The 25,091-nt window shown below is 44.5% G+C and overlaps 1 long non-coding RNA gene across 1 annotated transcript in view; it reads left to right on the top strand.

The window, feature by feature from the left end:
* LOC310638790 overlaps window positions 1-24,390 on the top strand; it is a 405,659-nt gene extending 381,269 nt beyond the window's left edge. The window contains exon 2 of the long non-coding RNA XR_014492182.1: window positions 24,133-24,390. This is a non-coding gene — a long non-coding RNA (uncharacterized lncRNA). The remainder of the gene's footprint in view (window positions 1-24,132) is intronic.
* The last annotated feature ends 701 nt before the right edge of the window (window positions 24,391-25,091 follow it).

Here is a 25,091-nt window from a genome sequence, read left to right as displayed (position 1 = left end):
CTCCTTAAGTAACACCAGCTGCCTGCAATTAGTGCAGGTTCGCATCCCACCAGGCTCAAGGTTGACTCAGCCTTCCATCCTTCCGAGGTAGGTAAAATGAGGAGCCAGATTGTTGGGGACAAATACTCTGACTGTGTAAACTGCTTAGAGAGGGCTATAAATATGAAGTTGTATATATAGCACTTACATATAGGCCTTGGTGGAGCAGTGGGCTGATGCCTCCTTAAGTAACACCAGCTGCCTGCAATTAGTGCAGGTTCGAGTCCCACCAGGCTCAAGGTTGACTCAGCCTTCCATCCTTCCCAGGTAGGTAAAATGAGGACCCAGATTGTTGGGGGCAATTAAGCTGACTTTGTAATAATGCCGCTTGGGGTGTGTGTGAAAGCCCTAATAGGCATATACATAGAATGAAGGCTACTGCTAAGCTTGTAAGCCGCCCTGAGTCTTCGGAGAAGGGCGGGATATAAATGGAATTAAAATAAAAAATAAATTAAAAAATAAGTCAGATTCCAGCTTGTAGGCCAAGTTGAAACTCCTCGCTGAAAAAACCTCTGCGCAACTTTTTCAAAGCACGATGCATTTCCAACCTAAGGAAAGAAAGGAAAAAAACAAAAATATCAGAATGTGCCAAGTTCCATTCTGGCAAAACAAAATGAAAGAAAAAACAATGCTGGGTGAATATAAATTCAGCAGCTGCAGGTCCCCAACCACCCACAGATGGGAGTTTTGCCCTGCAACGGGGGCTGAAAAAGATTCAGTCCTGTTTTGGCTCGTCCGATTTCGCTTCGGTGTCGTCTCTCTTGACGATCCGGCATCTGGCTCTGTCAAAAGAAAACAGGGAAGAAGAGAAAAGAGAGAAAAAATATATATTCCCTCGCTAATAGGGAGTTTCCCTCCAGGGAACATTTTGGCGTCTCTCAGCTTCTCAAGGAAGGCTCAAATATAAGCAGTCCACAACTTATGATCACAGTTGAGCCGTCCCCCCCATTTTTTTTCTAAGCTAGACATTCTTTCAGTGAGTTCTGCTCTGCCCCATTTTGCGACCTTCCTAGCTGCAGTGAATCACTGCAGTTGTTAAGTGAGTGACATGGTTCTTAAGTGAATCCGGCTTCGCTTGATGGAAGGTTGCAAAAGGGGAATCACACAACCGCGGGACACTGCAACCGTTGTAACTATGAACCAGTTGCCAAACCTGTAAAACTTTGAGCAGTCACTAAATGGGTAGTTCTAAGTTGAGAACCCCCTGTAGTCGATTTTGAGGGCTTATTTAACAAATAAGTGAATCGTTTCCTTAGACCGCTTCTTCTTAGTTGAAAATGTCTCACTTGGTCTCTAGTCTTGTGACAATCTTCAGACTAGCACTGATGATGTTCCCTAGTTGGGTCATGAAACGTCTACAAGTAAACAAGCTCAGGGAGCACCAAGGACCCCACAGTCCTCCTCCTCCTCCTCTCCACAAAGCCCACTCCCTTCTAGCACTGATGATGTTACCTAGTTGGGTCATGAAACATCTACAAGAAAACAAGTGATCTCGGAGAGCATCAAGGACTCTAGTTGTTGTCCCCTCCTCCTCCTCCTCCTCCTCCTTCTCTCCTCCTCCTCCTCCTCCTCCTCCTCCTCCTCCTCCTCCTTCCAAACCCAACTTCCTTCTAGCACTGATGATGTTCCCTAGTTGGGTCATGAAACGTCCACAAGTAAACAAGCTCAGAGAGCACCAAGGACCCCACAGTCCTCCTCCTCCTCCTCCTCTTTCTTCTCCTCCTCCTCTTTCTCTTTCTCCTCCTTTTTCTCCTCCTCCTCCTCCTCCTTCTTCTTCCTCTTCCTCTTCCTCCTCCTCCTCCTCTCTGCAAGAAAACCACCCTCAGAGAGCACCAAGGTCCCCACAGTCCTCCTCCTCCTCCTCCTCCCTGCAAACCCGACTCCCTTCTAGCACTGATGATGTTCCCAAGTTGAGTCATGAAACGTCTGCAAGAAAACAACCCAGCTCAAAGAGAACCAAGCCTACCACAGTTCTCCTCCTCCTCCTCCTCCTCCTCCTCCTCCTCTCTACAAACTCTACTTCCTTCTAAAACTGATGATGTTCCCTGGTTGGTTCATGAAACGTCTGCAAGAAAACAACCCAGCTCAAAGAGAACCAAGCCTACCACAGTTCTCCTCCTCCTCCTCCTCCTCCTCCTCCTCCTCCTCCTCCTCCTCCTCCTCCTCTCTACAAACTCTACTTCCTTCTAAAACTGATGATGTTCCCTGGTTGGTTCATGAAACGTCTGCAAGAAAACAACCCAGCTCAGAGAGCACCGAGGAGTCCACAATCGTCTCTTCCTCCTCTTTCTGCAAACCGCACTCCCTGGAGAGTTGCTGGAGAGCCGTTAGCTAGCTCCAGCTTACCACGTGGTGTTACAATTGAGCCCAATACATAACAGGAGCATTCACAGCTTCTTGTCTTGCATTCAGGTGCTCTGCAAAATATGCTGCTCAAAAAAATAAAGGGAACACTTAAGCAACACAATGTACTGTATTTAATAGTAGGATGTCTTATCTTGTTTTCCCTTTATTTTTTTGAGCAGTGTAAGTTGACCCCCTCTTCTTTGTTGCAGCCCCTCAAATATTGGAATACTGCTATCATGTCACCCCTAATTCTTCTTTCCTCTAGATTGGCTATATCCAGTTCCTGCAACCGTTCCTCATATGTGTTTGTCTGCAGGCCTTTAATCGTCTTTTTGCTTCTTCTATGCACTTTGTCCAAGGTCTCAGCGTCTTTTTTGTAATGAGATGGTGAAAATTGGGTGCGTTGTTGCAGGTGTGATCTCACTAAGGTTTTATACAGTGGGATGAAGTCTTCAGTTGATTTTGATTTTGGAATGGTTTTGGATGTTCCAACATGCCCTGCTTCATATTGCAAACAATTCCCCCGTTTGTCATTACGGCTTTAAGGGGGCTAATGACCAGATGGGGGAGTTGAACTTGGGATTCCCTAACCTACATACAGCATGCAAGCCAGGATGTGCTACTGGTTTGGAGAAGCAGATGGTTAGGGAAAAAAAATCTCTCTCTATTTGAAGGAGGGGGTGGTGGAAATAGCTCCTTTTTTTTTTTGCTTAGTCCTACTAAGAAAGGCCATTATGCACTTGGAGTGATTTATGATAGCAGAATTCAAGCCAACTGCCCATTATGGATGACAAGAGCTCGGATCAAAATTCAAAATATTAGATCTCACAGTCTTTCTATTTCTCACTCCGGAGCTGCCAGAGTTCAAACAAAATCCAGCTAGGAAATTATTATTTTTTTTTCTGTGGGTTATTGATGTGGTCCTGTCAACCCTTAATAAAGCATGGAGATGTTCAAACGGGCTACTTACGACCATTTGTTTAGGACAGATAGTCCTCAACTTAAAAGCATTCATTTAGTGACCATTTGAAGTTACAACAGCACTAAAAAAGGTGGCCTATGACTGTTTTTCACACTTGCAACCATTGCAGCATCCCCGTGGTGATGTGATTCCGACACTTGGCAAATGGTTCGTGTATATGACGGTTGCAGTGCCCGGGGTCATGTGATCCCCTTTTTGTGACCTTCTGACAAGCAAAGTGAATGGGGAAGCCAGATTCACTTAACAACCATGTTAGTGTTGTGATTCAGGGTCAGCCTGTGGGTTTGGCAGTTGGGTCGGATGACTCAGAGGAGGAGGGGGGTGTTGAAGACCTTGCTGAGGGGGTTGAAGATCTTGCTGATGAGAGCCCTCAGCCAGGCCCTTCCCACTTGGTCACCACGGAGACCCAGCTGTGTGAGCCTGACAGTGTGGATGAAGATGACCCACAGCTGGCCCTGTTCAAGGACGCCCGACACAGGAGGCAGTCAAGTAGGAGTAAACAGAGGAAGGCAATGGGGCTCCTCGGAAGGAGGCAGAGAGAAGCCACGCCCTGAACTCTATATAAGGGGAATGTGTGGGAAGGCTGGTTTGCTGAAGGCAACCGCTTGGATAGTTCCTGTTTCTTAAAGCTCCTGTTTCTTGGTTCGTGTCTTGTTTGTTTTTGTAGCTATAAATTTGGCAGGCATAATTCCAGCCTCTTGCCTTCTTGTAAAAGGGGTTGTCCCTGCCTTTTCTGCAGGGCCGGTAGAAGGCTGGTACAGAACAGTTAGTAAGTCAACCACTACACTGATTCACTTATCAACTGTGGCCAGAAAGTTCATAAAACACAGAAAACCTCCCTTATAATAACTCTCTCACTTAACAACAGAAATTTGGGGCTCAGTTGTGGTCGTACGTTGAGGACGACCTGTAACGATTTGTGAAGTTACAATGACACTAAAAGAATGCTGGTTACAGCCGGCCCTCAACCTTACAGCCATCGTAACATTTAATATTTTATTGTTATATATAAGTAGGGTTGTGGGTCTATAGATACGTTGTTTATATAGTATGTTTTAGGTGTGTGTCATGTACGTGTTTTTCTTCCATAATCAGGTCTGGTTCCAAGCTGGGAGAAAGATACTGAACAATGAAATGGAGGCAGGCTGCTTAGGAAAGAAAGTTTCTGTTTATTGATGGGCAGAACCAGGAACAACATGTGGTTCTGGGACAGCTGACAAAATGGAGTTGAGACGAGGTGGGTTTTTATACATACTTTGGGGGTTTGTATCGTGATGCCTGTTCATTGTGAAATGTACTTTGACCTGTACTTGAGTGTGCCTTTTTAGATAAGCAGTGGCGTAGCGTGGGTTGTCAGCACCCAGGGCAAGGCAACCGGAAGTGGAAATAGAGGGGCGGGCGGGCGGTGACGTCACGGCACCGCCGAAAAGACGCGCCCCGCAGCGGCATAGACTTTCCAAGAAGAGTCGCGCGCATGCGGGATGCTTCCAGGTCCCTCTCGAGGGCGGCTGGGCGGGGCTCCGACCTGCAAGAGCCGCTGCACTCAAGCTCGCACGTGAGCCCTGCTAAATAAAGCCACGCATGCGCACGAAGCTAGGCCGGCCGGCCGGCGGGTCCATCTTCGCTTGGCCAAGCCTGCCGGGGCGCCTGCGGGGCGCTTGCGGTTGGCCTGAGCCTGGGCGGAGAGTTGGTCGCTTCTATTTATTTTATTCAGTTTATGTGGCCGCCCATCTCACCTGCCGGACTCATTTCGCTTTGCAAGAAAGAGCAGCTCAAGAGCGGAGCCAAGCCAACTCTGTGCAGCCCTTGGGGCTCCCTGAGCAGCTCAGTGCAAGCGCCCCCCCCCAGATGTTGCGCCCGGTGCGGCCGGCCCCCCCTGCACCCCCCACGCTACACCACTGTAGATAAGATAAGATAATCTTTATTGCCGTTTTTTACTGTGGGCACAACGGCACACATCAAACATGAAATTTAGTTGCCCGCTCTCAAAGTGAAACACGTACATGACACACACCTAAAACATACTATATAAACAACATATCTATAGACCCACACCCCTACTTATATATAACAATAAAATATTAAATACTGTCTGTTAGGCATATGGTGTTAGCCTACAATGTTGGGTTAAAAATATATTAACCATAATGCTATGGCTTTAAGATGTTAATTGACCAATGGGTGTGTAAGTGTTCTCATGGCCATAAGAGGAAGCTAGGAACGTAGCTTCTCTCTCTCTCTGAATTCACTGATCTCTACTGTTACTGTTTTTGCTCTGCTGTTGGTTTACTACTGTTGTAAACCTAAACTGTGTATTGACCTCTGGACCGGTAAGAAGACTTTGTATTGTGGATTGCTACTTGGACTGTTGCTATTGTTTATGACCTGGACTGTTTATTTTTGACTGTGCATTTTTGTTCTTACACCACCTCAAAAGTAAACTACTTTTTGTTTTAACAACTCAGTGTATTCTTACTGTGTGACTTTTGCTGCTCTCAGTACCCTTCCTTGTCTGTGCAACTCTTTGGTAGTACAAGGAGACCCTGCACAATAAATTCCTTAACACTGTCCATCTTGAATACATAGTAGAAGGAGGAAGCTTGAGAGTTCACGAGGTTAATGCTGTATGGAACGAAACTGTGGCTGAATCTGGATGTTCTGCTTCGGGTACCACGAAGTCCCCTCCGCCCAGAAGGTAACAAGGAAAACAGGTCGCGAAGAGGATGTGTAGCGTCCCAGACAATCTTGCGGACTCTGCTCAAGCATCGCTTCTGTGCCATGTCCTGGATGGGAGGGAGGGAACTGCCAATGATCTTTTCGGCCGTCCTCACCACTCTCTGCACCGCCTTCCTGGGGAAGTCACAAGTCTTAAAGCATGCTGGCTGGAGAATTCTGGGAGTTGAAGTCGACAGGTCTTAAAGCATGCTGGCTGGAGAATTCTGGGAGTTGAAGTCCACAGGTCTTAAAGCATGCTGGCTGGGGAATTCTGGGAGTTGAAGTCCACAGGTCTTAAAGCATGCTGGCTGGAGAATTCTGGGAGTTGAAGTCCACAGATCTTAAAGCATGCTGGATGGGGAATTCTGGGAGTTGAAGTCCACAGGCCTTAAAGCATGCTGGCTGGGGAATTCTGGGAGTTGAAGTCCACAGGTCTTAAAGCATGCTGGCTGGGGAATTCTGGGAGTTGAAGTCCACTTGTCATTTAAGATGAGCATTCATACATATCTTTTAAATGAATATTTTTTATAAAAAAGAAACAGCTTGAGTTTCTCCTTTCTTTCCGATTAACCTACCTCCCAGGATAAAGTTAGAGCTTCACACGACTACCGTATTTCTTTAACAAGCTCCTCTTTTTTTAAAAAAATAAATAAATAAATCCATAAATATGGTTGTACTGTACATCCTCTTTAATTTGCTTCTTCTCTAATCAACCTTTGGTGATCACAGAAAAAAAAACTCTGGAAATCAACTTGATGTAATAGACTTTTATTTGCTGCTTTAGAAATCCTTTTGTCTGCAATGTGACTCTGAACTTGCCTGAAATTAAATCAGCTGATTTTTTTTTTTTTGTTCCTTACTGCTCTTGGCTGTCAGCTCCTTCTCTTCACTGTTTTCTTTCTAGCAGCTGAGATGAGAAAAGCTGCCTCTCTTTTCACCTGGAGCTAGGGAGGAAAGATTAGTAATTTAAATTCGCAAACATTAGAGGCTTTGAAAAGAAGAAAATCCTGCATTTAACATCATGTCGACTTTGCTTCCTGTGCAGGAAAGCCTGGTGCTTCGGGAAACGTAGCATGCTTCTTTGGACGAACGAGTTAAAGAAATATTTATGCACCAAGTCAGCAGAAAATTATAGCAGCCCAAACTTTCCTGTCCCTGCTGGCAATTCTTAGGCTGCAGTGGGGATCGTGTCTGCAAATACGGCGACATTATGCAGAGTGTTCCATCCATCAGAATAGAGCTGGAAGGGACCTTTATTTATTTATTTATTTTTATTTTAATTCCATTTATATCCCGCCCTTCTCCGAAGACTCAGGGCGGCTTACAAGCTTAGCAGTAGAAGACCTTGGAGGTCTTCTAGTCCTACTCCTTGATCAAGAAGGAGACCCAATAGCAGGGGTGTGAAACTGGTGGCCCGCGGGCTGGATGCATCACGGGCTGGCCACGCCCGGCCGGCTCCACAAAGGCAAAAAAGTCACGATACGTCATGATACATCGCATGATGAGCCTTGGTGGAGCAGTGGGCTAATGCCTCCTTAAGTAACACCAGCTGCCTGCAATTAGTGCAGGTTCGAGTCCCACCAGGCTCAAGGTTGACTCAGCCTTCCATCCTTCCCAGGTAGGTAAAATGAGGAGCCAGATTGTTGGGGGCAATTAAGCTGACTTTGTAATAATGCTGCTTGTTTGTGTGTGTGTGTGAAAGCCCTAATAAGCAGGCATATGCATAGAATGAAGGCTGTTGCTAAGCACATTGATTTGTGCTTTAAATTGTAAGCCGCCCTGAGTCTTCGGAGAAGGGCGGGATATAAATGGGATTTTTTTTAAAAAAATGATGCAATCGAGTTTGACACCCGTGCCCTATACCATTTCAGACAAGTGACTGTCCCGTCTCTTCTTAAAAACCTCCAGTGATGCAGCACCCACAACCCCCGGAGGCAAGTGGTCCCACTGGTTAATTGTCCTCACTGTTAGGAAATGTCTCCTTAATTCCAGCTTGCTTCTCTCCTTGGTTAGTTTCCATCCATTGTTTCTTGTCCTGCCTTCAGGGGCTTTGGGGAATAGGTTGACCCCCTCCTCTTCTTTGTCTTCAAGGTCCCGTCCAACCCTGTTATTCTGTTATTCTATTGCTCTGGAGGCAAGTGGTTCTACTGGTCGTCCTATCTCTTCTTAAAAAGAACTTCACATCTCCTTTGGTGGGATGGCCCAATTCATTTCAACCGAACCCAATTCAGACTGATAAACCATTTGTTATCCATGTATTTAGGCGGGTGCTAGCGGCCCATTTGTGCGGGCACCAGCAGCCCATTTGCGCATGCGTGTGGGCTCCAGCATGCCACTACTGGTGCACACAGCCCGCTTTTCTATGCACACACATGATAGCGCCACCGGTGTGCTCGCCCATTTGTGCACGCGCACACAGGCCGTGCACACACACATTTCTCTGTTCCTCCTTTTCTTCCTGGGCCACCAAGCCAGAAAGTATTTTGGGGGGGCTTTGATCTAAATGATGCTTATTGCCAAATATTGCTATTTACCACTGGTTACTTTGCGTGTGCTCTCCTGCCTTAGAAATACTGCAAGCTGCTTCTGGAGTGTGATCATCATTGAATTTATACTCCATAGGCACTAAGGCAACTGCCAACTGGAAATGAGTTGACTCGCGCATGCTGTCACCTATTTCCAGGAGCTTCTGTCGTGTGGAGATGCTTCAGCGTGGAACTGGTTGCCTAACACCCATGTACCTAAGCTTTGATGGCTGGGTACCAGCCAACCCGTGACGTGAACTAACAAACCACATTTGGATAATGGAGAGGGAAGTGCCACAAGCTTTTGGCTGCCATCGTCCTTCTGCTTGGCCCAGCATTCGCCGCCTTACAATTGCCACTTTGCAGGCAGACTTCTGCTCTGCTCTAATCGCATTGGCAATAAAGATCTCGTGAGTTGGACAATCTATCCTAGGATGTAAAAGATCCGGGTTTTTCACGGCCAGCAAATCCACGGCAGGAGTTTCTTTCTAGCAGTTAAGATGCCATGCTAGAAAAAGTGAGACTGTGAGTTTTAGTCTTGCCTTAGCTATGAAAGGCAGCTGGGTGTCTTTGGGCCAAGCACCAGTAACAGTATTGGAGTTGGAAGGGACCTGGAAGGTCATCTAATCCAAAGCCCTGCTTTGCAGAGACCTCCTTCTGATAAATGGCTGTCCAGTCTCTTCTTAAAAGCCTCCAGTGATGGAGCACCCACAACTTCTGGAGGCCAGCTGTTCCACTGGTTAATTGTTCTGACTCTCAGGAAATTTCCTCCTTATTGCTAGGTTGCTTCTCTCCTTGGTTAGTTTTCATCCACTGATTCTTGTCTTACCTATAGGTGATTTGGTAAATAACTCTGTCATCCTTATGGTAGCCCTTCAAGTATTAGAAGACTGCTATCGTGTCGCCTTTTCTTTTCACTAGACGGACCAGGGGTACATCTAGATCAGAGTTCAGCAGATACAGCAGGAGAACATGTGTTCTAGTCTCTCCTTAGCCATGAGATCCGATTGGTTGACTTTGGGCCAATCACCAAGAGACTGTGAGTTCTAGTTCTGCCTTAGACATGAAAGCCAGCTGGGTGACTTTGGCCCAGAATGTTGGAGCATTCACCGCTTCTGGAGGCAGGTGGTTCCACTGGTTAATTGTTCTCACTGTCAGGAAGTTTCTCCTTAGTTCTTGGTTGCTTCTCTCCTTGATTAGTTTCCATCCGTGGCTTCTTGTCCTGCCTTCGGGCGCTTTGGAGAATAGCTTGACTCCCTCTTCTTCATGGCAGCCCCTGAGATACTGGAAGACTGCTATCATGTCACCCCTCGTCCTTCTCTTCATTAAACCAGACATACCCAATTCCAGCAACCGTTCCTTCTATGTTTTAGCCTCCAGTCTCCTGATCCTCTTCGTTGCTCTTCTCTGCACTCTTTCTAGAATCTCCACCTCTTTTTTTTTTTACATCGTGGTGACCAAAGCTGGATGCAATATTCCAAGTTGGGAAAGCTGGTTGGCTCTTAGCTCTCCCGGGAATTAAAAAGTCTTAATCAATCTTTTCATTTTCCTTGCTTGTGAGAAACAAAAGGCTCTGGAGTCAGTTAGCTGCCCATGTAGTTGTTGCTGAACAATTAAACAGTGGCCTGGGGACCTGTGGATTGATTATCGGAAAGTCCATTATACAGTTCATCAAAATCAAGTGAACTCACATTTCTGAACCATTTCTATTGGGGGAGGTGGGGAGGGACGTGTTTCCCCTTCACATCCAAGGTATATTGAGAAAAGAAAAATAAAGGCTGTAGGATTTTTGTCTATTTCCCCCACACACACACACACACACTCTCTGTCAACCTCCGAATCCAAAATTTGAGAGGTTGGGAACTAGCAGAGCCATATAAATATGTTACTGAAAGAAGGAGCCCAAAATAGATTGGCCTATAAACTGCGGTCACTCCAAAGTTCATCCTTCAAATTGTGACATCAGGCTTAAACAGGGTCTTTTTGTGCTCAAAAACCTAGTATCTATTTGGCATCTAATTTAGAAACAAAAGCAAACATCATAATAACCCTCGACTCTTTTTCTGAAAAGAAACGGGAATCAGGGTGAGTCATTTCTGCACCAATGGTGCCACCATGAGGTTGAAAGGGGAATTGCCATTAATTTACTCAACAAAGGAAGTCTTTGCATTTTGGTACATGCGTTCATTATTAGGGACACGGTGGCTCAGTGGGTTAGGACGCTGAGCTTGTCGATCGGAAGGTCGGCAGTTTGGCAGCTCGAATCCCGAGTGCCGCGTAACAGAGTGAGCGCCTGTTACTCGTCCCAGCTGCTGCCAACCTAGCAGTTTGAAAGCACGTAAAAATGCAAGTAGAAAAATAGGGACCACTCCGGTGGGAAGGTAACAGCATTCCGTGCACCTTTGGTGTCCATTCAAGCCGGCCACATGACCACGGAGATGTCCTCGGACAAGCGCTGGCTCTTCGGCTTTGAAACGGAGATGAGCACCGGCCCCTAGAGTTGGAAACGACTAGCACACATGTGCAGGGGAACCTTTACCTTTACTTTACATGCGTTCATTAAGACCTTAGAGCAGTGTTTCTCAACCTTGACAACATTAAGAGGTGAGGACTTCAATTCCCAGAAGTCACCTGGCTGGGGAATTCTGGGAGCTGAAGTCCACACATTTAGGCAGCAACCGAAAATGCAAATAGAATCCTGGGTTGTATAAATAGAGGCATAGAATCCACATCACGCGAAGTAGTAGTACCGCTTTGTAAAGCGCTAGTTTAAGGCCACACCTGGAATACTGCAGCCAGTTTTGCTCACCATATCACAAAAAAAGATGTTGAGAGTTTGGGAAAAGTTCAGAGAAGAGTAACCCAAGATGATCCAAGGCCTGGAGACCAAAACATATGTAGAACGGCTGCGGGACTTCGGTTTGGCTAAAAATAGGGGAGACACGATAGCAGCGTTCCAGTATCTGAGGGGCTGCAACAAGGCAGAGGTGGTCACTTTATTCTCCAAAGCAGCAGAGGGAAGGACGAGAAACAATGGTTGGAAACAGATCAAAGAGAGAAGCAACCTGGAATTGAGGAGAAACTTCCTCATAGTGAGGACAATTAACCAGTGAAACAGAAGTTGCCTCCAGAAATTGTGTGCCCTCCATCACTGGAGATTTTAAGAAGCCATTCACAGTCACTTGTCTGAGATGGTCTAGGTTCTCCTGCTTGAGCAGGAGGCTGGACTAGAAAACCTCCAAGGTCCCTTCCAGCTTCTATTCTATTCTATTCTATTCTATTCTATTCTATTCTATTCTATTCTATTCTATTCTATTCTATTCTATTCTATTCTATTCTATTCTATTCTATTCTCTATTCTATTCTATTCTATTCTATTCTATTCTATTCTATTCTATTCTATTCTATTCTATTCTATTCTATTCTATTCTATTCTATTCCATTCCATTCCATATTTTCTATTCTATTCTATTCTATTCTATTCTATTCTATTCTATTCTATTCTATTCTATTCTATTCTATTCTATTCTATTCTATTCTATTCTATTCTATTCTATTCTATTCCATTCCATTCCATTCCATTCCATTCCATTCCATTCCATTCCATTCCATATTTTCTATTCTATTCTATTCTATTCTATTCTATTCTGTTCTGTTCTGTTCTGTTCTGTTCTGTTCTGTTCTGTTCTGTTCTGTTCTGTTCTATTCTATTCTATTCCATTCCATATTTTCTATTCTATTCTACTCTACTCTACTCTACTCTACTCTCCACTCCACTCCACTCCACTCCACTCCACTCCACTCCATTCCATTCCATTCCATTCCATTCCACTCTACTCTACTCTACTCTACTCTACTCTACTCCACTCCACTCCACTCCACTCCACTCCACTCCACTCCACTCCACTCCACTCCATTCCATTCCATTCCATTCCATTCCATTCCATTCCATTCCATTCTATTCTATTCTATTCTATTCTATTCTATTCTATTCTATTCTATTCTATTCTATTCTATTCTATTCTATTCTATTCTATTCTATTCTAAAGTTGTTAAAGTTGGACACTCCTGCTCTAGGCTCTCTTTGTTCACAATCTTCAAGAGACTCCCAAGGACGTGCTCCAAAATTCATGTCAGTTTCCCCAGAAACAGCTGTAATTCCAGCCTAGAGTCTTGAAGAGGTCAGTACCCCTCTGTTTCTGTGGTTGCGGAGAGATATTCCAGCATTATTTACACCTGGAAAAGGTGACAGCATACACGTCTTGGCTTCCTCTAACAGATGGCAACTCGACAGCACAGCTTTGCCCTTCCAGCAAATGAGACATCTCAAAGCATTTCAGATCTTTTCTGACTTGGGGGAGGAGGGGGGCTTAAGACCCCTTCCCCACTCATTTTACACCTATCTTATGAAAACATAGAATGAGGACTGCTGGTTGCCAAAGAAAAATAAAACAAACTCTCGCATCGCCTTGGAAAATGGTAAAGTTGAAAGAGATAGAATGGAATAGAGCTGGAAGGGACCTTGGAGGTCTTCTAGTCCAGCCCTCTGCTCTAGCAGGAGAACCTAGACCATCTCAGACAAGTGATTGTCCAGTCTATTCTTGAAAATCTCCAGTGACGGAGCACCCACGGTTTTTTGATTGGTTGGTTGCTTGCAGACGTTTCATGACCCAATTAGGTAATATCATCTGTGCGATGAGGGGGGGGAGGAGGGGGGGGAGGAGCGAAGAGGAGAGGGAGGAGGAGGGGGAGGAGGAGAGGAACTGTGGAGTCCTTGGTGCTCTCTAAGCTTGGTTGTTGTTTTTTTCTTGCAGATGGTTCATGACTCAACTAGGAAATATAATCAGTGCTAGAAGGGAGTGGGGTTTGTGGAGAGGAGGAGGAGGAGGAAGAGGAGGAAGACTATGGGTCCTTGATGCTCTCTGAGCTCGGATGTTTGCTTGAAGGTGTTTCATTACCCAACTAGGTACCATCGTCAATGCTAGAAGGAAGTGGAGTTTGCTGTCTGCTTACATACAATGACTTGCCCTGTCAGTGTTGGTGGAAGCGTCCTTGGTGTTTCCTTAATCAGGGTATTGTTTAGTGCTTTCTGTTGTGGTCCCAACAGCTCCTGGCCAGCAATCAACCCCCAGATAAGCAGAGATTCACACCAAGCAGTAATCAATGCAAACGTTGCCCACCTGGGCAATCATTCAGTATCACAAAAGAGATTCATTCAGGAGATACCTAGGATTGTTACTTTTTTAATCCCTAGCAACTATTACTTAAGACAGTATTTCTCAATTTTAGCAACTTTATGGTCTTCGAATCGTAGAATGTCAATCAGAATAGATCTGGAAGGGACCTTGGAGGTCTTCTAGTCAAACCCCCTTCTCAAGCTGGAGACCCTATACAATTTCAGATAGCAGTAGCTGAAGACAAAGAGCCTGAAACCTTTCCAAGGACACTGCAGCAGGTGTGGAGAAGAAGCAGACGGTTCCCATAACAAAGTGAAATTGTTTGCGTGGACTACGTGAGAGAGTGGAGGTTTGGCTGGAGAAATTATTGTTTAATTCTAGGCAGTGGTGTCTGGGAACCTCAGAGTTAGTTTTGCTGCAACATTACCATGCTGTGCATTCAATAAACAGCAAGTTTTTCAGAAATAGAACGAACCTGGAGTTTTATTTCAATTCTTGAGCTGGATGTTGACAACTACTTTGTAGGGATTTACAACCCTCTTTGAGCAGGTTTATAGAGTGAGCATGTTGCCCCCAATGATCTGGGTCCTCATTTTACTGACCTCAGAAGGATGGAAGGCTGAATCAACCTTGAGCCAGCAAGGACTGAGCTTCTGACAGTGAGCAGTGAGTTAGCCACTGTAACCATTGCACCACCACAACTGTATAGGTGGCTGTCCCATCTTTTCTTAAAGGCCTCCAGGGATGAAGCGCCCACAACATCTGGAGGCAAGCTGTTTCACTGGTTCTGAGAGTTGAAGACCACACATCGTAAAGTTGGTAAAATTGAGGAGCCCTGATTTAAGCTGTAATTGTGCATGAAGATAGAGAAGGGATAATTAAGACTGATAGACCCATGCAAAGTAGCCAGCCACTCAGTACATCATTGAACTGTCTTTTATATACAAATAAAATGTAGGGCCCTCTCAATTCCTGGCAAAGAGATGGGAAAGAAATGGAGGTAGTGACAGATTTTATTTTCCTGGGCACCAAGATCACCGCACACAGGGACTGCAGCCAAGAAATTAAAAGACGCTTGCTCCTGGGGAGGAAAGGCATGGCAAATCTAGACAGCACACTAAAAAGCAGAGACATCACCCTGCCAACAAAAGTGCGTATAGTCAAGGCTATGGTCTTCCCAGTTGCAATGTATGGCAGTGAAATTTGGACCATAAAAAAGGCTGAGCGCCAAAGAATGGAGGCCTTTGAACTCTGGTGCTGGAGAAGACTCCTGCGAGTCCCTTGGACTGCAAGGTGATCAAACCGGTCGGTCCTAGAGGAGATCAACCCTGACTGCTCTTTACAAGGCCAGATCCTGAAGCTAAAACTCAAATATTAGCCACCTAATGAGAAGGAAGGACTCGCTGGAGAAGAGCCTAATGCTGGGAAAGATGGAGGGCAAGAGAAGAACGGGACGACAGAGAATGAGGTGGCTGGATGGAGTCACTGAAGCAGTAGGCGTGAGCTTAAATGGACCCCAGAAGATGATAGAGGACAGGAAGGCCTGGAGGAATGTTGTCCATGGGGTCACGATGGGTCAGACACGACTTCACAACTAACAACAACCCAAAATGTAGGGCTTGGGGGGGGGAAAGGTCAGTAAAATCTACCACCGTTGTCAGAATAAACTGCTTTCCGTAGAGTAAATTAGGGGTAGCTTTCTTTCACTGAATTGTGTTCAATTTTGAGAGACAGCCTAGACAAATCCCTGCAATTTTCTTTGCCACATGTTTGAGAAATAGTTTGCTGTTGCCTCATTCCTTGGGCTGAGAGAATGTGACTGGCCCAAGGTCTCCTGCTTGGCACCCTACCTCCAGTGGGACTAGAACTCAGGATCTCCCCGTTTCTAGCCTGTAAAATTAACAGCATTTTTTCCCTTGGGTTTGAAATGGTCAAAACTCTCAAGAGCAGTAATTTGTGAGAGGGATCTCGGAGTCCTAGTGGACAATCACTTCAATAGGAGCCAACCGTGTGCTGCAGCTGCCAAAAAAGCCAATGCAGTCCTAAGCTGCATTAACAGAGGGATAGAATCAAGATCACACAAAGTGTTAATACCAGTTTATAATGTCTTAGTAAGACCATATTTGGAATATTGCATCCAGTTTGGGTCGGCATGATATAAAAAAAGATGTTGAAACTCTAGCAAGGGTGCAGAGAAGAGCAATCAAGATGATCAGGGGACTGGAGGGTAAAACATACGAAGAACGGTTGCAAGAATTGGGTATGTCTAGTTTAATGAAGAGAAGAAGTAGGAGTAACATGATAGCAGTCTTCCAATATGTAAGGGGCTGCCACAAAGAAGAGGGAGTCAAGCTATCCTCCAAAGCGCCCGAAGGTAGGACAAGAAGCAACAGATGGAAACTAATCAAGGAGAGAAGCAACCTAGAAATAAGAAGAAATTTCCTGACAGTGAAAACAATTAATCAATAAGGAGAAATTTCCCAACTCTGAGGACGATTAACCAGTGGAACAGCTTGTGGCCGCTCCATCATTGGAGGTTTTCAAGAAGAACTTTGTCTGGAATGGCGTAGGGCAGACATGTCAAACACAAGGCCCAGGGGCCGGATCCAGCCCGCGAAGTGGTTTCATGTGGCCCGTGAAGCCATCCTGGAAAAAGTGAGGGAACGGCCCCCACTGCCTTGGCCCTGGCCCAGAGACCTCCTTCTGCCAGAGACCCTCAGATCTGCCCCACTCCTGCCCAGGCCCCCATAGGCACCCTTGATGCGAATGAGGTAGAGTTGGCCACGCCCACCCAGTAGGCCATACGCACTCTAGCCACACCCACCCAGTAGGCCACACCCACTCTGGCCATACCCATCCGGCCCCCTGAGGGCAACCACAATGCTGATGTGGCCCTCAATGAAATTGAGTTTGACACCCCTGGCGTAGGGTTTCCTGCTTCAGCAGGAGGTTGGACTAGAAGACCTCCATGGTCCTTTTCAATTGTATTATTCTATTAAAAAGTTGGTGTTATTTGTTTTTTTTTTGGGGGGGGGAATGTTTTATGAGATGCAAATAATGTATTTTATTTTTCGGGTATAGTGGAAACGGGGGAAAATTATATCCGTATTAACTGTGGTTTGCAAAATGTTAATAACCATAAGTTTGCTTCAGTGGTACATCCAGAGCTAAGTGTAGCATGGATAAACAGCTGCCCGGTGAATTAAATTATTTTGTTATATAATAAAAGGTTTCTATCTTAAGCTTCGTGCTTAATACAATATTAAGGTCTCCAGCGTATTCTTTTCTCTTGTTGTTCATGCATATTTAAAAAAAAAGAAAAGAAGCAAAACAAAAGAGAACAAAATTAAAGAAGCTGCTCAGAAATGTAGATAGGTCTTTCTAATTTCCCCCTCTTTTTACATCTCAACCATTTTGCAGAATTTATAACTCTCTTAGAAGCCACACTGTAAATGCCTGTTTGCCTTGCTACATAATATATGGTGTATGTGGGAAACTACATACGCAGTGCAAATAAAACCGGACAGAGCTTCGATCAAATCCCTACAGCCGCCATCATGACTTTTCTAAACATAGGCCACAGAAGCAGAAGTTTATAGTTTACAGAATAACAGAGTTGGAAGGGACCTTGGAGGTTATCTAGTCCAACCCCCTGCTCAAGCAGCAGACCCTACACCAGGTCAGACAAGTGGCTGTCCAATCTCTTCTTTAAAAACACCAGTGATGAGTAGAGTAGAGTAGAGTAGAGTAGAGTAGAAGAGAAGAGAAGAGAGTAGAATAGAATAGAATAGAATAGAATAATAGAGTAGAGTAGAATAGAGTGTAGAGTAGAGCAGAATAGAATAGAATAGAATAGAATAGAATAGAATAGAATAGAATAGAATAGAATAGAATAGAATAGAATAGAATAGAATAGAATAGAATAGAATAGAATAGAATAGAATAGAATAGAATAGAATAGAATACTCAGACAGGAAACCATTTCAGACTAATGGTTGCTTCTCCCCTTGATGAGTTCCATCCATTGTTTCTTGCCTTGTTATTTGATTTATTATACGGATGTTCTGCCTTTCGTGCTAAGATTGAGCTCCTATGAACGCAGGTGTATAAGGCAGGGGTGTCCAACTTTAGACAAAACCATGAAACTGCGTCTCACTTATTTTGGCCATGTCATGCAGGGGAATGCCCTGGAGAAAGAAATTGTGTTTGGTGGTAAAAGGAAACCAGGCCACCAAAGGCCACAGTGGCTGGACACCATCAAAGGTGACACCTTCCAGAGCAGAGAACAACTCAAAAAGCAGTGCAAGATCAGAGGAAGTGGGGAAAGCTGGTCCATGCAACTCCCCCTAAATGCTTTTTTTTTACTATGTATATGTTACTACATGGGGACGCGGTGGCTCAGTGGATTGGGATGCTGAGCTTGTCGATCAGAAGGTTGGCGGTTTGGCGGCTCGAATCCCGTTATATGAACCTTTTGTCTGATGCTCTAGGACGAAATTTATAATAATAATAATAAGTTGGAAGGGACCTTGGAGGTCATCTAGTCCAACCCCCTTCTCAGGCAGGAAACCCTATACCATTTTAGGCAAATGGCTGTCCAGTATCTTCTTAAAAACCTCCAGTGTTGGAGCATTCACAACTTCTGGAGGCACGTTGTTCCACTGGTTAATTGTTCTAACTGTCAGGAAGTTTCTCCTTAGTTCTAGGTTGCTTCTCTCCTTGACTAGTTTCCATCCGTTGCTTCTTGTCCTGCTTTCAGGTGCTTTGGAGAATAGCTTGAATCCCTCTTCTTTGTGGCAGCCCCTCAGCTATTGTAACACTGCTATCATGTCACCCCTCACCTTTCTCTTCATTAAACTACACATACCCAATTCCAGCAACTGTTCCCTATATGTTTTAGCCTCCAGTCCCCCAATCATCTTTGTTGCTCTTCTCTGTACCCTTTCTAGAGTCTCAACATCTTTTTTACATCGTGGTGACCAAAACTGGATGCAGTATTCCAGGTGTGGCCTTACCAAAGCATTGTAAAGTGGTATTAGTACTTCACTTGATCTTGATTCTATCCCTCTGTTAATGCAGCCTAGCACTGTGTTGGCTTGTTTGGCAGCTGCAGCACACGGTTGGTTCATATTGAAGTGATTGTCTACTAGGACTCCGAGATCTCTCTCACAGTTACTACTATTGAGCAAGGTACCACCTATACTATACCTGTGCATTTGATTTTTCCTGCCTAAATGTAGAACCTTACTTTTTTCACCGTTGAATTTCATTTTGTTAGATAGCGCCCAGTGTTCGAGTCTTTAATTTAATTCCCCTGAGGTTGGTCAGAGACCACCAAGGACTCCACAGTCAAGAAAGTGAGTGTGATTGTATGATCAAAGCCCCATACCTTAACATTTTGATTTTTCACACACACAAAAACACACAGCGCCGTAGTTGGTTCCTATTGTCCTGCATCGGTTTAAAGCCACATAGCCTGGATATTACATTCAACCTGAAGTCTTAATTAATATGGCTTCCTCGCTAAAGGATGCATATTAAACGAATCAACAATTTCCCCTTTCAACACTTATTAAGCTAATTTTAAATAATTCAAATCCAATAGGTTTTTCCACCCTGTAAGCGCCTTTTGGAGAAAAGGGCCAGCTTTTATTAAATTGCAGCAAAATTAGCAAAAGGAGCTGGTGGGTATTTAGTATCTCTTGCTTACATATCATATTACAAGCTTTCCCAAACAGCCCTCAAGTCAGCATCGCGTAAATTAAATTTTCTCGACTGATTAAAGGAAAAATCAACCAGAATCACAACGGCAAGAAGGACCAAAGACAGAAAGGTCATCGAGAAAATATAGCTATGGAAATTGTGGCATCCAAACAAGGAAGTGTTATTAGGGCAAGCATATGCCCTTGGTTTTTTTTCTCCCAGTCGTATAAATCTTTTACTTTACTGGACTTCATCCATTCTGGAAAGGTGGATAACCCTTCTCTGGAGCCTTCTACAAGCGGTCCTTGACTTACAATCATTTGTTTAGCGACCGTTCAAAGTTGCAACGGGACTGAAAAGAACAACTCGGGACCGTTTTTCACACAACCATTTCAGCGTGCCCCCCCATGATCACGTGATCCAAATTCGGACGTTTCGCAACTGGTTTATACTTATGACGGCCGTAGTGTCCCGGGGTCACGTGATCTCCTTTTGCGACTGTGGGAAGTCAGCCCCCCTACCCACCCCCCAGAGAAAGAAATATTTTTGGAAATATTTAAAAGACAGAATATATTTACCTAAAGGGTTTTAAAAGCAGAATCCAATCCTGCCACCAAGTCTCTCTGCCCCAAACAGAAACCAGATCTGCAGAAATGCAGAGGTGATAATCCTGTCCGAAAGATTGGAGTCAGGAAGCTGGGATTAGAAAGACAAAGATCTCTGGAATCGACAATCTCTCGCATATCCCAGGGAAGCAGGATATGACCTTTGGGACATAATAGGATTAACCCACTGCCATCAGAATACCGGAAAGGCACACTCAGATTCAGGTCAAAGTTCACGCCACAGGAACAACTCCAAACACAAAAGCCCAAGAAGGTATAAAAACCCACTCCCTACATGTGCTCGCTCTCTTTTCTTCCATAGCCATCTTTCTGTCTGGCTCTCCTCCTCAATAAACTACAACCTTCTTTCTAAAGCAGTCACCGTGTTGTTTATTCCCAGCTTAGACTGGACCCTGATGAAGACTTTTCCTTCAACAGGACCTTCTGACAAACCAAGTCAAGGAGCAAGCCGGATTCACTTAACAACCGTGTTACTCACTGAACAAGTGCAGTGATTCACTTAACTACGGCAGCAATTAAGGTTGTAAAGTGGGGCAAAATTGACTTAGCAACTCTCTTGCTTGAAAACCTTTCCTCCCGACTGTAGCTACTTGTTTTTCTTTCCTGAAGCTGCCTTTTTATTCCATAAATGAAATCTAAGCTATCAGGGGTCTAATATCAGTGGTTCAATATTCACCATCAACGGCTTGAAAGTGTTGGCACTCTATCCCCTTATTTCTATACCCAGACCCCTAAAATATCCTATTAATGTAACTAATCACATAATTGATGTACATTTGTCTCCTGTGGTGTCCACTTGGCAAAGCCCGATAATACGAGTTATCAGCTCAGATTACATCTGCCTGCTTTTGCAAAGCAAATAAGAAAAACGTCATAGATAAATTGTTTAATTAAAATGCAACTCCCCGATACAGTACAAGGGAAGAAGGAGCTGCTCGATTGTTGGACTAAAATCAGCGGAAATGATCTGATCCTATTTTTCGGCATGCGTGGAAAATGAATCCTTCCTTCTGGCTTGTGCTGAAAAGCAGATTTATGAAGAAAAATTGGAAGAGAGAGTCTCTTGCGTCAAAAGTCTTCAGAAAGACTTGAGGCACGGAGTGGTGAAATTTTCTTCCCACGGTGAAGCGGTAAACTATGTTATTGGATTGGGCTTGTGGGACAGAAGATTGCAAGAGGGAACTCCTTTGCCGAGATGACTCGAAGTGTGCGATTTTGTGGGAAGGGAAACAATTTCAGTCCTTGTTTTGTGGGGCGAGGGACACACTCGTCAGTTGAGCTGAGGTTAGAAATTCATTAGACTTAAGAAGTGTAGGCCAAGAGAGGGATGGATTAGTGTAGATCAGGGGTCTTCAAATTTGGCCCTTTTGTGACTGGTGGACTTCAACTCCCAGAATTCCTCAGCCAGGAGCAGAGGAGGAAAAGGGAGGGGAGGGGAAGGGAGGGGAGAGGAGGAGGAGAGAGGAGGAGAGGAGAGGAGAAGACAAGAGAGAAGACAAGAGAGGAAAGGAGAAAAGAGAGTAGAGTAGAGTAGAGTAGAGTAGAGTAGGGGAGGGGAGGGGAGGCGAGAGGGGAGATGGGAGTTGGGAGAGGAGGAGAGAGGAGGAGAGGAGAGGAGAAGACAAGAGAGGAGAAGACAAGAGAGGAAAGGAGAAAAGAGAGTAGAGTAGGGGAGGGGAGGGGAGGGGAGGGGACAGGGGAGATGGGAGTTGGGAGAGGAGGAGGAGAGGAGGAGAGGAACTCTTGTCCCACTGCAAGTTATCCATGGCAAGTTGTCCTGTGGCAAGTTGGCCACAGCTAGTTGCCATGGAGAGTTAGACCCATAAGAAGAATGCCAACTGTTGGAGAAGTCCCCAACCTTGTTTTATTAAAGTTAGCCAGTTACAGTGAGCCACTGTCACTGAGACAGTGCCAGATGCTGGTCCACCAAGTATTTATCAAGTTTAGAGAGGTTAAACACGAGCACACGTTTACCTTTGACCATTGACCGAGGACTGATTTACAACCGATTAGTCACAGTAACAGGGTACACAAAGATCTGGACATCCCTGCATTCTGAAAACCCAACCTTTGTCATCCATGTTACTTAGCCTGGGAGAATCGACAATGATGACCCTCAGTTGAGTTGATGGTTATTCTAACAGGGTGACCTCGGATCCCACTTTGAGTGGAGAGAGTTGTAAACACCCCCCACCAACACCTGCAAGCTTGAGATTGTGTTTGTGAACTAAAGGCCATTCGTTGATGCAACAAAGGTTACACATCCAGAAGAACAAACATTATGTGCAGGATTTGTCAGGGGCTACATCTGAGAAAGATGTAATTAAAGCTGTTGATTTTTATGTGGACAAGCTGGACAAGTCCCAGGAAGAAAGAAAGAAAGAAAGAAAGAAAGAAAGAAAGAAAGAAAGAAAGAAAGAAAGAAAGAAAGAAAGAAAGAAAGAAAGAAAGAAAGAAAGAAAGAAAGAAAGAAAGAAAGAATTTTTATGTGCAACAGGAAGCAATGGCAAAGATAGTGACGAACCATTGATGATCTGGGTGGCATACAGATAGTCCTGGACTTATGACCATGATTGAGACCAGAAATTATATTGCTAAGCAGGGCGGTTCTTAAATGAGTCACTCCCAACTTTGCCATGGATGTTAAGTTGAATCACTATAGCTATTAGGTGAATCATACGGTCATTAAGCGAATCCAGATCCCCATTGATCTGGCTTCTCAGAAGCAGTCTGAAAAGATCACAAATGGTGACATCATGATCCAAGGACACTTCTTCATAAATACTACATGCCAGTTGCCAAGGGACCAAATTTTGATCATGTGATCCCTGGGGATTGCTGACTTGCTTCCAGAAGCTGTGGGTGCTCCAACACTAGAGGATCTCAAGAAGAGATTGGACGACTGCTTGTCTGAAATGGTGTAGGGTTTCCTGCCCGAGCAGGGGGTTAGACTAGAAGACCTCCAAGGTCCCTTCCAACTCTTGTCATTCGGTGGTTCTGCAACTGTCGTAAGTGCAAGAAGTGGTGATGACGAGACTTACGACAGTCGCCGAATAATAAGTCCAACCCCTGATGTGGTGTTTATGAAAGTTGAAGTGTCTTTGTCTTCAGTGCCATTGTAATTTTGAATGGTCACTAAACAAATGATTGTAACTCGAGGACTCATGGCTGCACAGACAACTATTCCGATGGGTAACCCTCCCTTTCCATCATCTGCAGGCTTGAAATGGCCCAAGTTGGACCCAGGTTAAATGCCTCAGTGAGAACTGGGCCCTTTCCCCCAACTGTTTATGAATAAATATGAGTTCGTAGTAAATAATAAAGAAACAAGTGGGAGAGAGTGATAGTTGATTATTTTGTAGTTAGCGGAACCGCCGAACGCGTAACAATTGTCGTTGTGACTAAGAAGATGAAGAAGAAAATATATAAGGATCAGAGGAACAGAACAAATAAATGGGACTTCTCGGCAAATACAGGCCAAGCTGCCAAAATTAAGATTAAGTAGGCAATTCATTGTTTTTGGTCCAAGGAACAAAACAATTATACATTAAGCTGCGGGCAAAATAAATGTGTGTTCCTTGGAGACAAGCAAAAGAGGAAGCATATGCTTTGGTGGGGGAATGTGCCTGCATTCAGACAGATAATCTTGCATTAATGGACTCAGTGCAGGCTAACTCCAGGGTCCAAGCTTCTTAAAAAATGTCCTCCCTGTTAGCTGGAGAATTCTAGAAGTTGAAGTCCACACGTCTTATTGTCGCTAAGGTTGAGAAACACTGCTCTGTAGAAAGATAAGGACACCCACTTTGTTGGAGTGGTGAAGGTGCCAGCCTAGAAACCAGGAGACTGTGAGTTCTAGTTTTATCTCAGGCATGAAAGTCGGCTGGGTGACTTTGGGCCCAATCACCAGGAGATGGTGAGTTCTAGTCCCACCTTAGGCGTAAAAGTTGGACAAGCTGGACAAGTCCCGGCAAGAAGAGAGAGAGAGAGAGAGAGAGAGAGAGAGAGAGAGAGAGAGAGAGAGAGAGAGAGAGAGAGAGAGAGAGAGAGAGAAAGAAAGAAAGAAAGAAAGAAAGAAAGAAAGAAAGAAAGAAAGAAAGAAAGAAAGAAAGAAAGAAAGAAACAGAAGTTAGAAAAGTTAGAAGAAAGGAAAGAGGAAAGAAGAAAGAAAGAAAGAAAGAAAGAAAGAAAGAAAGAAAGAAAGAAAGAAAGAAAGAAAGAAAGAAAGAAAAAATGAAACAGAAGTTAGAAAAGTTAGAAGAAAGAGGAAAGAAGAAAGAAAGAGAGAGAGAAAGAAAGAAAGAAAGAAGAAAGAAAGAAAGAAAGAAAGAAAGAAAGAAAGAAAGAAAGAAAGAAAGAAGGAAGGAAGGAAGGAAGGAAGGAAGGAAGGAAGGAAGGAAGGAAGAAAGAAAGAAAGAAAGAAAGAAAGAAAGAAAGAAAGAAAGAAAGAAAGAAAGAAAGAAAGAAAATACAAATGAAACAGAAGGAAGGGAGGAAATACAAAATGAAACAAAGTGAAGGAATGAAAGGAAGGAAGGAAGGAGGGAGGGAGGGAGGGAGGGAAGGAAGGAAGGAAGGAAGGAAGGAAGGAAGGAAGGAAGGAAGGAAGGAAGGAAGGAAGGAAGGAAGGAAGGAAGGAGACTTCAAATCAGTCCTGATTCCTGGACATATCCCTGCAGGGTTTTTTGGCAAGGTTTTTCATAAGCGATTTGTCATCACTGCCTTCCTAGGGCTGAGAGAAATTAAGTGGGCCAAGGTCGCCTGGCTGGCTTTGTGTCTAAGGTGGGACTAGAACTCCCAGTCTCCTAGCTTCTAACCTTCACCACTCTACCAAACTGGCTCTCTTTACTCAGTTCTCCTAGAGATACAATATGTGTTAGAGGAGGTCTATCAGGATGGTCTCCTTTACAAAGTTGCAGACCTCTGTGTGCCCTCCATATAATGAGCCACTGTCCTTAAGGGAAAGAGATGGACTTCCAAA

This window comes from Vipera ursinii, assembly GCF_947247035.1.
Source record: "Vipera ursinii genome assembly, chromosome: 3".
In the NCBI taxonomy this organism is placed as follows: Eukaryota; Metazoa; Chordata; class Lepidosauria; order Squamata; family Viperidae; genus Vipera; species Vipera ursinii.
This window is presented reverse-complemented; position numbering and strand designations above follow the sequence as displayed.